Source organism: Pteropus vampyrus, unplaced genomic scaffold, assembly GCF_000151845.1.
Source record: "Pteropus vampyrus isolate Shadow unplaced genomic scaffold, Pvam_2.0 Scaffold59, whole genome shotgun sequence".
Classification (NCBI taxonomy): domain Eukaryota; kingdom Metazoa; phylum Chordata; class Mammalia; order Chiroptera; family Pteropodidae; genus Pteropus; species Pteropus vampyrus.
The window spans coordinates 6,142,882-6,155,160 of NW_011888840.1; the positions used below are offsets into that span (position 1 = coordinate 6,142,882).

A 12,279-nucleotide genomic window follows, 5' to 3' on the forward strand; every position below is an offset into this window, starting at 1 on the left:
TTTACATTTAATATGACTGCTAATGAAGCGAGGTTTGCACTTATACCTTGATACTTGTTTTCTACCTTTCTTATCTCTTTGCCCTTGATCTCTCTTTTCCCACCTTCTCCTGGGTTAATCTCCTATTTTTTTTTTAATGATTCCATTTTATCTCCACTGTCTTTTGGAGAGATTATCTCTATCCCTCGAAGTTTATCTCTTTTAGCCTCCTCCCCCACACAGCATCAACATGTAGCAAACTTCTTGAGAAAAAATCAGCTGGAAGCTTGCTGCAAGCTCATTTTTCTTCCGAGACTTTGTGTACCAAGACAACAGGACGCTTCGCTCTGCCTTCTTAGGCCGGTCCTAGCCTTTAAGTCTCCCCAGTACTCAGCTCAGGTTCCGAAGGCTCCACAGGGTACTAGTACATCCCGCCCACCCCTGCGGCTGTCCAACCTCCACTGTTTGTTCTTGGGTTCATGGGAGATTATTGACCTAGGCGAAGCCCCATTTTTAGTCTGCGTCCAGACTGACAGATGCCCTCTGGGAAGAAAACGATAGGCAATCTCAGCTCACCTAGGAAGGCCTCCTCTCTGCAATCGTGGCTCACTCAGTTCTCTTTGCTCCCCTAGCTTGCCCATGTACTTAAAGTTATAATTTTGGAGGGGGGTATAATTTATCATTTATATATTTTTTAGCCATTTTAGTAGGAACAATGGCCTATCTCCTTAGAAATGGAAGTCCATTGTTGTTGAAATTACACATCTGAGATGCAGGGGCACATATCAGGGGTTAAGCGGGCGGGGCTGGGGTTAGATTGTTGGTTTGCATTTTTATTCGGCCGTACAGTCTTCCTTGGGCCCTGGGCAAGTGATTTACGCATTGGGCCTCTAGTTCTTCTCTTGTGAAATGAGAGTAATGATGGAATTCATCTCACTGGGTCATCGTGAGAATCTGATAACATGATAAATGTCAACTATTTCACATGAAGTCTTTTACATAATAAATGTTGGAAATGTTGCTATTATTAGGTAGTATTGATTATGTTAGTTACGAGCCCAGAAATCACTGGTTTTGAATTAGACACCACTTAGGAACAGTGTGACTTTGAATGATTTATTTAATCTCTTTATGGCTCCATTGCCTCACTGCGAAACACTAGACTAGTAATAATATCTCATAGGGGCTTAATTTCTAATTTTGTAGAGGCTCAGGTTTGAATCGTGGGAGTTGCCAGCTGAGAATATCAATGACTGAGATCACAATGGCTCCCAAATGCTGGTCTGCAAAGCAGCCATTGTTCACGGGCAAAACCATTGCCATGGGCATGAAGCTGAGCGAAGGTCTCAGATAAATTTCCAGCTTAATTGGATGAATAGCATTTCGGCATTGTTCTCATTTTCATCACATAAAAATAAATTTCTAACAATTGTGTTCCACACTGAGTTGCATATTCTAATTCAGTTCTCTGCTGAACTAGAATAAGGCTGAATATAGATGTCCAATTTTCAAACAAGCATCAAAAAAATTACATACTCTTGAATACTATCGGCTATCGATACGTATTGAGATTTTTCTATATTTGCATATATTTGTGTCAGCTTACCAACTGTACTTTAGGGAAGACTGTCTTTTATTCTGAGATTTTGTTCTTCGAAACTTGTTTGAATTAAAAAGATTATTGCTCCATAAAATGATGCTAGATAGTAGTTATAAGTGTTTTATTTTAAATAATTTTATTTAGCCAAATAAAATCCTAAAAAACTTAACACAGTCTCTTACTTAAACAAAAAACAAACAAAAGTTTTTACTCATCTATACATTCCGGAAGTTCAAGAACCATTCACCTGGGTATATCATAATTTAGACTCTTCCCAAGCTTTGTTTCCTTTCTTCCCAACTTTAGATATGTTGTAACACTTGCCAATTATCTGCGAGTCGTGAATTTCAATTTTTCATTTACACTTTTATGAAAAGTGTACTTTAATTGTACTCTATCATGCAATATTTCACGACTTTTATGATTGCATTTTATGAAAGAAATTACACAAGAGTGGTATTCACAGTTTCAGGAATTCTCAAAAATTGTAGAAGTATTAAGCTCGAGTACCAGTTATTCACTTTTGAACTTCTATATAAATCAGATATCACAGTGTTGAAATTTTACATCCTTTTGTTAGAAATGAGAGAAACTGAGGCACAGAGAGCTTGGATAGCTTGCTTGAAATCTCATGATTAATGTTGGAATATGAAAAAAAAACAAAACAAAAAAACACCCAGTTCCATGAATTCCTAATGCTTTCCCGGCTAATCTAGGGTCTCTTTTTCTGGTCGGAAGGCAAGGCGAATGTGAACGAAAGTCATAAATCTCCTCCCCTCCCTGGCCCATTTCTCTCACGCCCCAGCAGCTGTATCACAAAATTGCCCTGTGCCTTTTTGATTCCTGAATCCAAATCATGCCCCTGCTCCACCTCCTTGCCTGGAGGAGCCTGGCCACTCCTCGCCTCTCAGGAGGCCACCAATCAAAGGTCCGGATTCTAGCACCTCGTTCTTACCCGTGTTTCCAGGAGGTGCACAGAAGATATTTTGTCAGACTTACCCTGCACCTCAATGGCCTTCTATTTTTTTCTGTCATCAGCACAGACTGTTCATCTGGTCTGCGCATACTTTGTGGTTTTTCTCCTGTAGAACTTGGAGCCACGGTAATACAGTCAGTTTTCAAGGAAGCGGGGGATTGAATGTGACTCTTTCAATGAAGCTCAGAATCACAGCACTTACTTGTGTCTTGATGTTGACAGCTGCATTTTTCTGGAAGGACTTTCTGGCTTGTGTGTGTTTTATTTATGGAGGCCTCACACGATGACATAGTTCTGATCATTGAAAGTCAACTACCACACACTCGGTCCTCGAAGGTCCCCTTCTCAGCACTGTATGAACTTAGAATTGTTGATTTTCAGACAGGAGGGTCGACATTTATTTGATTCAATTCCTTGTCTTTGAGGCAGTAAGTTATTATTAACCCCGTTAGTTGATGAGCCAACTGACATGGACCAAGATAAAGTTTTCCCAAAAGATCCAAAAAAGCGATGGAAAAAAGGAAGCGAGGCTCTTTGTTTTTAAATATTTATAGCAATGAACCCTTTTCTCAAAGCAAATGTTATGTGGACATCCAGTTTTTAAACCAATTAAAGCAACTGGCATGCCATTATTTCAGTAGTTCTCATTTATTCCTGATAAAGGAAAAAATCCTGGGGCCGTTTTCACGGAATAAGTATATGGATTTGCAGAGCCGAGATGATAATTATTTCATGGTAGCATCAGCACTCAATTTACTTTTGGTTTTCGTTTCCCGTTTCAGTTTGCTGTGCCCCGTAAGCATCTACTCACGTAGGAACATAGACGTAAAAGTTACAGGAAGGAAAGGATTTGTCTTGCAAACGTTATACGTTCTTTGCTTACGTTGACTGAGAAACTTCAAAGAGCATTGGGTCTCTTCTACTCCAAGGTGAATCACTAACAATGTCTAGCTACTGCTCATATGTCTTAGTGCAAATACAACAGTTAGAGGATTCAAATAAAAATAACATAAAAATGCTAAAATAATAATGTGACGCTCTGGCATTTTACTTAGTGCCTACACTTTTTATTAGACCACCCACGGCACAGTGAGTGGAGGGCGTGCCCCGAGCACACAGAGCCCTGCCTGGCACGTGACGGAGTACCGTACACGTGTGCGCAGTTGTGCCATTTTAGGCAAGCAGGTGTGTACAGGCCCGAATTCTAAGAAGAAAGAATTCCAAGTAAAAAACTTTCTGCGTAATAACATAATTCCACAAAGGTTAGCCGTATGCATGAGACGGAGGGACAATCTTTATTCTCAGCTTTGCACAAAAGCTGGTTGACTTAGCCCAGGATGACGCCGTAGAGGGTCTCCGAGATTTTAACATTGAAGCACCATGCCTGAGTTTCTTGTTATCATTTTTAAAAACAGTATCTGCGTGACGGAGATCTGAGCGGAGCAGTGCGCGGCTCCCACAGCACCCTGCAGAGTTCTCCCCTGCGGTGGCCGCCTCGCCGCATGTTTTGGCCCGTGGCCGCTGCCCGGTCTGCACTTCTAGCGTGGTCTCCCCGTCGCATCTGCAGCATAGTAAGCCCTTTCCCACTGAAGGGCCCTCGCATTAGCTTCTGTTTTCTCTGCTTGAAACCCTCCCCGACACCTGTGACTGCTTCTTTCTTAATCTCGGTTCTCCAATCCCTTATCATTTCCTTATCATTTCGTGAGAAGCCTTTTCACGAAAGGATTATTCCTTATGAAGTAGCCCTTTCTCCATGAGCCACGCCCCATCCCAGCACTCTGTTATATCCTAAGACTCATCTCATGCCTTGACTTTGGACTTATTTGTTGCCTGCCTTCACCAACTCGGAAGGACATTGCGAGAACAGGGCCTCTGCCAGCTACGTACCTTGATTTATCTGGGCAGTGCTGGCATGTGCCTGTTGTTCTGAGTGCTTCTTATTCTCTAAAGTGAATCATTTCGAACAGGTTATGTCATTGCTTTGGCCATGCTTGTCTCATTAAAAGCCTCAGCCCCTTATCCTAACATAGTACATGGTACATGGTAAGTGCTTAGCAAAATTTTGGCTGACGTTAATGTGTCCTGGATTGGAAATTATGAATCCTGGGTTCCAGTCCCAGGCCAGAGCATATAGTGGGCCTAATAACGCTTAATGATCAGCAAAGCGGGTGCAAGCTTCAGTAAGCAACATCCCAAGTCATTTGCATTAGCGTGTGTTCTGTCATATCAGGCAGGTAACAGAGGACTTTCAGGCAAAATGGCTCTGTCTCTAGAGATTTACACAGAAATTCTAATTAATGGTCCAAAGCTTGCATTGACACAGGGGCAGAGTTCGACTTATAATAAGGAAGAATGATCAGAGTCAGGCAATCCTCATGAAAAGGGAGAGCCCTTCACTGGGAATGACGAGTCGACTCCCCAGGGCAGTATATTCCCATGGAAAGAATGCTGGGTTGTGTAGTCTCATCCTGGCCTGTCAATTAATAGCCATGACTCTTCACCTCTCTGAGACCAAGACTTCTCATGTGTAAAATGTAGAATATGATTTTGATCCTCCCTTTCGGATCTTTACATTTTCTTTCTTTTAAGTTTGCTATTAATTATGCAAGAGTTGATAGATTATTTTATTGCACAGAACAGTCTGTTGATGTGTCAATAATAAGGCAAGCCAACATAATTCATCTCGATGGTTGGCTGGATTTCAGGATCGAGGGGTAAGGTGAATCATATAAGAAGTGGAGGTGAACTCTTCGGGAGCCCCTTAGACAGAGACATGTCTGTTCCTGCCTCTTCTGTCTCAGTTTTGGACTTTGTAAAATGGATACAATAATAGTTACTTTGCTTTCGTCCTAAGAGCAAAAGAGGACTCCGCATGTGAAAGTTGCTTGTGGCTGCGGAGGCACTATGTAAACATGAGAACCTTGAGATGCTGCAAAAATCCAGGTGGGGGCTCTTACATGTCCAGGTGGGAGCCCTGTGAAAACATTCAGGGCTAAATGGATTTCTCATTCTTCAGTGTGACAAAGCTGGAGGCACAATTGCTCTTATGGACCTAGGAAACTTAAAAGATGAAAATGTAAGAACGAGCGTGATGGGAATAAGGCTGCATGGAAAGGAAAGTTCTATTTTTTAGCATCTACTCTGTGCCAAGTTGCTTTACACTGGTGATCTCATTTAACTTGAACTTCCTACAAAGCCAAAGAGAGAGGTGTTATTTATTACCTTTCTACTACGAATAAAGAAACGAAGGCTCAGAAGCTTAAGTAACTTGCCCCAGATAGTGTAGGTTCATGGGCAGGCTCGCTGGAGTTTCAGGATGCAAAGAGAGAATTAGAAATCGGAAATACGTGAATTATGGCACCACGAGAAGCTACCTCATTTTTTGGGTCAAGCTTAAAGGTTGGTCTACCCCTCCTCTAACTTAGTGGTATAAACACAGCAATTCCTTCCTTTTCTTACTCCTCTGACGTTGTGGCTTTCTCGCCTCCACTTCTTATGCGGGCACTCGACTCCAGGCCCACCTGTGTGGAGAACAAGGGAAGCACAAAGAACCATGTCCATTTCTCTGTATCCCTGTCCTGTGTACCCTTCATAAGGCTTGTTCACTTGTTTAGTAACGGAAGTAACCTCAGTCTGAATCCCAGTCAACATTCCCAGCAATCTTGGGATGCGACTCAGCCTTCTGTGGTCTTACTTAGCTGTCAGGGCACACAGGCTATAAGAGATAAAATGGAATTCTAACCCATTCCTACCTCACCCCCTCTCCCTGGCCCTACCCCCCATGTTCTAGATGCCACACAGTTCAGCCCCCTCAGAGTGATGTGCAGAAGGTTAGGCTCTACCTTGTAGACGATCGTCAAAAGATAGTTATGTGAATTTCCATCTTTTAAAAATTCACCCCAAACCATAGGAATTCAGGTCATGTTAGTGGGTAGACCGTTTGCAGATCTGGTTCCAAAGAAGAATTGAGTCTGAATTATATACAAATGATTATAGTTCTTTAAATATTATCTTTTTTGTTGGCAAATGGGATGGAATTGATGACTAACTAGTTCTTTAATTATCAAGGTCTATTATTTTTTTATGATGACCTCAGAGTAGCCATGGCATTTATGATATTATTCACATGGGCTCCCTGCCCAGAAACACAGGGGAATGAATCTTTCCCTAAAATGAATAATTCTGATGATTTTCAAACACCTCACTGCTTCCTATAACAATTTAAACTTTCTATTGTTATCAATAGATACCTTTTATGTATATCCCTGTTTTATTTATTCTCTGCCACTAAAGAGCCTCACAGTTTCTTCCTATGGCATCTCCAAGAGTGGGAAAAGATTATTTTCACAGTGTTTCTGGATCTATTACTGATAGAGTGGTGGAAAGAGCTTACATTTGAGGGTAAGATAGACCTAGGGTGAAAGACTTTAGCTTTCAGCTGTGTGCCCTTGGGCACATTCCTTAACCTTTCAGGCCTTGAGTGGCCTCATCTGTTTAGTGCTTGTCATTATGTCTACATCTCTGGGTCAAGACAGCCATATCACGCTGCCTTTGTAGAAAAGGGAAATTAGATTTAGGATAGAAGGGTGGCCCAACTGTACCTAACACTGGGAAATGTCAGTATCTTCCCACGTTCTATGTTTTGGGGTGCTCACCACCACCTCCCACTTGTACCGTCTACTTTTGCCCAGAGGATTAGGAGGCTCGAGAATGTAAGAATCGGGAGGCTACAGTCAAATACCCTGTAGGAACCCACGTTACTTTGGACCAGCCCAATACCCTGTCTGTGCGTCAGTTTTCTCATCTGTAAAATTAAGGACTCAGCTTTAGTAATCTCTTAAATTTCTTACCAGGTTTACCCAGATTTATTTCATGAGTCACCTGTATTCCCCCTCCTATTCAGAGAGACTTAAAAACCTATAAACCCCATCTTCTCCACTGCTCCTTGCCAGTTACCTTTAGCAGTCAATGAGATGATCTTCGTGTTTGAGTTAACCTGAACAAAGATATATGGATTAACTGGAATTCCTTTACTCCATGGGGATTGGAAAAGTGTCTTGGAACTGTTTCCTGAGTACCCGATCCCTCGACTCAGGACCTGAAGAAGGGGCCAAACCCTCTGAGTGATGTCAACCTCATTCTTTTTGGTACTATGATGCAGCCATCTTTAAATGGTTCACACCTGTTGTTACTATATGTGTGACTAAAGCTCAGACGCTTTGACATCAAAACAGAATGGTTGCTGGGAGACAGAACGAAGATGTAGCATTCATGGACACTTGTGTCAGTATTGCATATTGCTCAGCAGCACGTCAATTCGCCTATAGGCATATTTGGGACACAGTTGAATAAAACACAGATATCACAATGCATCTGAAGAGGAAGTCTTAGACTCCTGCAATCAAAGGAGACTGAAAAAATGATTAGCCACTTGGACTGTCATCATATGCAATGCTTAAACCCCCTCTGCCATATTCTAACCAATGAAGTGTCCAGCTCCCGTTAAAATATCCCCCGAGATGAGAACCTCACTTTCTCATGAGATTCTCTGAAATCTAGACAATTCTATTAGCTAAAGTGTGTGTCCTGATAATGACCTGAAGTCTTTATGACCTTCATACGATAATTCCAGATGGATCCCCCTTGACGCAGAGCCAAAATCTAATTATTCTTCCACATGGCAGATCTCAGTTCTTCCCAACTGCATCTTTACTGTAAAATATTTTCCCCTGGACCTAAACATATCCTCCCATATTTCTCATGGGACATGATGTCGAATTCTGTCCTACTTAGGACAGAGATCATAGTCAGTTAGAGAGGCTAAATCTTATTACTTGTTTAAGTTTATCAGTCATTAAACATGAATATCTTATGTGCATGCTATAAGCAATGTAGTCTGCAAGATAAAGAAGTGAGTCATATACCATCCCTTTCTGCAAATTGTCTCAACTTTTACTTGCTGTGCGACTTTGGGTAAATCGCTTAACCTTTTTGAATCTCAGTGGATCCGTTGAGCAACCTCACAAGGTTATTGTGAGGATCAAACATAGTAAAGTATGAGACACTCTGAAGCACCATTAGACCATTAGACGTCCTGATTAAAGGAGAGAGAATTTCACCAAGTAACTGTCATGTTGGATAGAAAGGGATTGAAATTACAAAAGAATTGCAACAATGTGCTAATATTGATATACTGAATGATAAGTGCACAATAAATATCAGGAAAGCCTTCCTAAGCCAAGTCCAAATTAGAGGTCTGTTACGTGAACTTCTGAGAATTAACCTACTGCAGAAGGAGTGATGCTGGCGCCAGGGGAGAAAGGCAGAAACTTATTGTATGAGAATCCAAGTGGAGAAATGACTGCATTCAAAATTCTTTCCATGAGACAAATGGAAGCAAATACTTCGGAAGGTGGCTTAAAAATAAATGCATATGTGTGTGCCTCTCCCATCTACATGCACCTGTGCACAGGCCTTTTTTTATGGCGTTCATGCTTCATGCTTCCCCTCCCACGGCCTATTTTGGGTAATTGGCGGCCTCTTCGTTGGAATGCCCCTAGCTCTGGGCTAAAATCCTAGCCATGGCCTTTGGTTGAACTTGTAGCCATGGCAGGAGCCAGAACTATCCCAGGACAGAGTGATAGGCAGATGATTAGATAATGTACTTTCTAAAGTGGGACACTTTTGTGAGTACAAAGGATGATTTTAATGATTGTGCCAGGACAACAGGTGGATACTAGGACTGTCCCAGGCAAACTGGGTCCTGTGGTTTAGGGAATGAGCTTTAGAGTCAGTGTGGATCAGGCTTCTCCCTCACCCCTGTGTCACTTTGGGCAAGATGCAGAACCTCTCTAAGACTTTTTCCTCTTTTGCAGAATGAAGTCAGTAATATCCCTTTGAAAGCTGTGTCCTAAGCATTGAATAATGTACTGTGTTTAAAATTGCCTAGCTCGGTCTCGATTTTTTGTCGGCTTGTGACATACATTGTCGTCTTCCCTCTCCCACCTCTCTCCCTTCTCTCCCTCCTTCCTGCCAGCCTGCACTCCTCAAGTCTTCAGCTGTTGAAGCTGAGGCCAAGAGTGGGCATAGTCCTGCTGAGTCCATCTGGGGCCATCGTTACAAGGATCGTGAACCGCAGGCTCAGGGATGACTGAGGGCAGGAAAGAAGGGAGATTTCATGGGAAGGAGTCAGCTATATGTCAGGACACTTGGTTTAGAGGAATATGGACATTTGGAGAGATACAACATAGATAATAAAAAAGAAGAAGGAAAATATAAGCATAGACTGATTTATTCCATCATCCACCTGTTTATTCAAAAATATCGAGTGCCAGTTGGGTCCCCGACCTTGTGCTAGGCATAGGAAATATGGTAGTCGGTGCATAGGACAGACAAGGATTCTGCTCTCATTAAATTAATAATTTAGAGTTTCAAGAATCCTAAGACCCTAAAGTACCCATGAATCTAAACAAAGAAGAAAAAAATTGTATTTTAGCAAGTGTACTTAAAACATTTTGTTGTTGTTGACATTTTTGCATTTATTGACATAATCACAGGTGCATCTATGACAACATTTCACTCTGTTCTGTGGGATAGTGATTTCATGACAAATTGTTATTGTGAAATACTATCAGCTAATGTCACATCCTTTAATCCAGGTTGGCAAAATACAGTGTTTTGTAAATAAAATTTTATTGGAACAGGCACATAAATTATTATAGGTATGATCTGTGACTACTTTTGTGCAGCAGAATTGAATAGTTGGGAAGGAAACCCTCAGACGTGTAGACTAAAGTAATTTTGATCGGGCTCTCTAAGAGAAAGTTTCCTGACCTGCTCAAATGATCTTTGGAGAAGTCCAAAACATTTGTACTAAGAGCTCTGAGAAGTTTTATACTGAAGAAACCTTCCAACATGTTAAACAACTCTTCTGTGCCAGGCAGCTTCCAGAATGGTCCTCAACGAGTCCCACCTCCCAGCTCACACCTCTGTGCGACCCTCTCCCTCTGAGTATAAGCTGGACTTTGATTTGTTTTTAACAAATAAAATGTGGCAGAAGTGATGAGAAGCCATTTTTGAGATTAGGTTCTAAAAAGACCACAGTCTTTAGCTGGACACTCTGGTTCTCTCTCGCTCTAGGACTCCTGGGACCCTTGGCTTTCAGATCACCAGCTCACTCAGGACAGCTCTGGTGAAGCCCACGTGCTGAAGAGCTGAGACCCTCAAATGACCACATGAGTAGCTTAGAGGTGGACCCACAAATGACCACGTGAGTACGCTTGGAGGGGGGCCCTCTGAGGCTGCCAACAGCCCATGTGAGTGAGCTTTGAAGTGACTTCTCCAGGCCCAGCTGAGCCTTGGGATGATTATAGCTGCCACCTCATGAGAGACCCTGAGCCAGAAATGTCCTGATAAGCAGAGACTAGATTCCTGACCCCCAGAAACTGGGAGGCAATAAATGCATGTGATCTTACGTTGCTAATCATTGGAGTACTTTGTTGTATGATAATAGATAATCAATACACCTTCCTAAAATATTTGCCCATTGAAAACATTTTATGCTCTTTCTTTCTAATTTCTTTCCCTGGATCACCCATTGCCTTCTCTTGGGTTGCCACCTGTTCAGAGAATATAGTTTGGGAAATAATAGTATAGGATACTAAATAATTGAATCTGCCAAATATTCTAAACTAAATGAGAATGAAGGTAAGTTTATTTCCATCTTGGACTTGGATTAAAAACTCAAAAAGCTGGTTTACCGTCTTTTATTTGATGTAGACAAAATATTTCTTCAGCTCAAGGTTCCCATACCACTATAAGAAAGAAATACAACTGTGGAAAATCATCAGGTAAATGATTGCTTCATCTCCTGCCCTCTGAACTCTGTGTTTTCCAGGTTATAGAAAAAAAAATAATAATAGAGATACTGAGCCATAGAGACGTTACTAAGCACTAACGGTTTCCCTGTGTCCTTACCCAGAGACATAAAGCCATGCATCCCTATTGTCTATTAGCGCCAGAACTGTCTCAGTTGGCCTGAACCTGCTCCAGCTTCCCATCCAGCCCGCAGCTGACTCGCAGCTCTGTGCTGATGGCTTGTGGGTTCGTTGATCACATGGGTCAGTCATGTGTTTTTCTCTCATAAATGACCATAAAGCCCTTTTAACTGAGATGGTCAACAGAAGGGACAAGGGCTCAGAGTAAATGGTTCTGGAGAATTTAAATATTCAGCTCCAACCTTCATTGCTAGTAGAAATTTAACAAAACGATCATCAATTCAATGATATCTTTGTAATGAACTTGTCCATAGTATCTGTTTGGTACTCAAGGCTGGGGATGTATAGGAGCTTGCAATCCTATCAGCGAGGAATCTTAGTTTATTCCTAAGTGGGCCCCATGACCCCCAAAATTGTGCACTTTAGAATTAGACATGAGTGAGTTTGAATTCTAATTCCACCACTTGCTGGTTGTTTGAACTTGGGCAAGATGCTCAGTAACCCAAGGCTCTCTGTTGCCGTCTATAAAACACATAAAATCGTGGTTGTGAGAATTATGAAATGTATGTGAGAATTATGAAGTGTCTTACACAGTGGCTGGTCCATAATAGACACTTAAAAATGATCATTTCTTTTCTTGTTTTACTCCCTGGCATACTAGACTTACTCATCCCAGAAAAACACTCATGAGGTCCTGGGTGAGCTGAGCGTCTGTTTTACTTGAGTGT

General features: G+C 41.7%; 1 protein-coding gene across 27 annotated transcripts in view; it reads left to right on the top strand.

Moving 5' to 3' along the window:
• Positions 1 to 12,279, top strand: part of LOC105292562 — a 713,386-nt gene that overhangs the window by 552,482 nt on the left and 148,625 nt on the right. For all 27 annotated transcript variants that reach the window (XR_002780497.1, XR_002780494.1, XR_002780499.1 and 24 more), the window contains one exon: positions 10,695 to 10,824. The gene's annotated coding sequence lies outside the window, so the exon portion shown is untranslated. The remainder of the gene's footprint in view (positions 1 to 10,694; positions 10,825 to 12,279) is intronic.